Here is a 2,087-nt window from a genome sequence, read left to right on the forward strand (position 1 = left end):
AAATAAATGACCCCACAAACGAAGACAGGAATGACCCCCAGGGAGTTCTCAGTATCCAGATATGCTACGATATACCTAAAATACTTAACTTTTAAAAAAAACAGAACAACAAAACCCTGAGATCTGCAAAGAAACAACAAAGTGTGATCCATACATAGGAAAAAAATCGTAGGCAATAAAAACTGCTTTTAAACGGGCCCACATTGGTGAGATAGCGGACTTAGCAAACAGACTTCACAGCAGCTACTATAAATGTGTTTGAAGATTAAAAGAAATAATGCTTAAGGAATTAAAGGTATGATAATGCCTCATCAGAGTAGAAATGAAGAAATAAAAATTATTTTTTTAAAAAACACCTGGGGGGTGCCTGGGTGGCTCAGTCATTAAGCATCTGCCTTCGGCTCAGGTAGTGATCCCAGGGTTCTGGGATGGAGCCCCGCGTCGGGCTCCCTGCTCTGCTTGAAGCCTGCTTCTCCTTCTCCCACTCCCCCTGCTTGTGTTCCCTCTCTTGCTGTGTGTGTGTCTCTCTCTGTCAAATAAATATTAAACAACAACAAAAAACACCGGGAATGATGTCACCATGCAGGTAGCCGCCATTACAGAGAACTGAGCTCTGGGACTAGATGGTGGGGAGGAGGGCAGCGGCCGGGGGCCAGTCCTACAGGGAGCAGCCACCAGCAGCCACAAAGGCTAAAGAGATCCTGACAGAAGAATCCAACGTACAAGAAGTTCGATGTCCAGTCACCATCTGTGGAGATGTACATGGGCAATTTCATGATCTCATGGAACTGTCTAGAATTGGTGGCAAATCACCAGATACAAACTATGGGAGATTATGTTTGACAAAGGATATTTATGGGAGATTATGGGAGATTGGGAGATTATGGGAGATTTTTGTTTATGGAAGATTATGGTGACAGAGGATATTCAGTTGAAACAGTTACTCTGCTTGTAGCTGTTAAGGTTTGTTACTGTGAACGTATCACCATTCTTCGAGGACATCATGAGAGCAGACAGATCACATGATTATATGGTTTCTATGATGAGTGTTTAAGGAAATATGGAAATATTGTACAGATCTTTTTGACTGTCTTCCTTTCACTGCCTTGGTGGATGGACAGCTAGTCTGTCTCCATGGTGGCCTCTCACCATCCATAGCTACACTGGATCACATTAGAGGGCTTGAGAGCCTAGAAGTTCCTCGTCAGGGTCCAATGTGTGACTTGTTGTGTCAGATCCAGACGATCGATGGGGGTGGTTGGGGTATATCCCCTCAAGGAGTTGGTTACAACTTTGGGCAAGACATTTCTGAAACATTTAATCATGTCAGTGGCTTCCCACTGGTGTCCAGAGCTCACCAGCTGGTGATGGATGGATGTAACTAGTGCCATGACCAGAACGTAGTAACGATTTTCACTGCTCCAAACTATTGTTATCCTTATGGTAATCAGGCTGCGATCATGGAACCTGAGGATACTCTAAAATGCTTTCTTTCAGTGTGTCCCAGCACCCAGCAGAGGCGAGCCAGTATTACAGTACCCCAGACCACTTCCTGTAATGAAATTTTAAACTTGTACAGTGTTAACACAAACCGTATATTGACCTAATGGAAATGGGAAGAGCAACAGTAACTCCGAAGTGTCAGAGAATAGTTAACATTCAAAACACTTGTTTTCAGACGGACCATTAGATGTACAAAGCTTGTCATCAACAGCCGTGACCACTTTAGAACGAACCAGTTCATGCATGCAAGTGACATTGCTGGTGAAGAAACCAGTTTCTGGAGTAGCACTATTTGGTAGGTACTTTTGCTTTCTCTGAGAGACCGCAGATTAGAAGATGTAAACATTAACACTCGTGAGTACAATTTAACTTCTGTTTCGCTATTTCTTTACTCAGCATGGCTGTAGGTAAGGATAGCAGCAAACAGTCATTGGAGCTTAATGAACATTTTTAAAAATAAGTACCAAGGCCACCCCTCTACTTGGGAGTTTTGTAATCATTTCATTTATTTTCAGGGACACTGTTTAATTTAATTATATGATTTGTCTGCACTCAGTTTATTTCCCTTCTCAAATCTCAGGCTC

The 2,087-nt window shown here is 42.6% G+C and overlaps 1 pseudogene; it reads left to right on the forward strand.

Annotated features, from left to right (window-relative positions):
- The first annotated feature begins 692 nt into the window (after nt 1-692).
- Nucleotides 693-1,558, forward strand: LOC114221170 (serine/threonine-protein phosphatase 2A catalytic subunit beta isoform-like; annotated as a pseudogene).
- Nucleotides 1,559-2,087: the final 529 nt, after the last annotated feature.

The sequence above is a fragment of the Eumetopias jubatus genome, unplaced genomic scaffold, assembly GCF_037043125.1.
Source record: "Eumetopias jubatus isolate StellerSeaLion01/CBP00866 unplaced genomic scaffold, mEumJub1_p1.0 scaffold_14, whole genome shotgun sequence".
Lineage (NCBI taxonomy): Eukaryota > Metazoa > Chordata > Mammalia > Carnivora > Otariidae > Eumetopias > Eumetopias jubatus.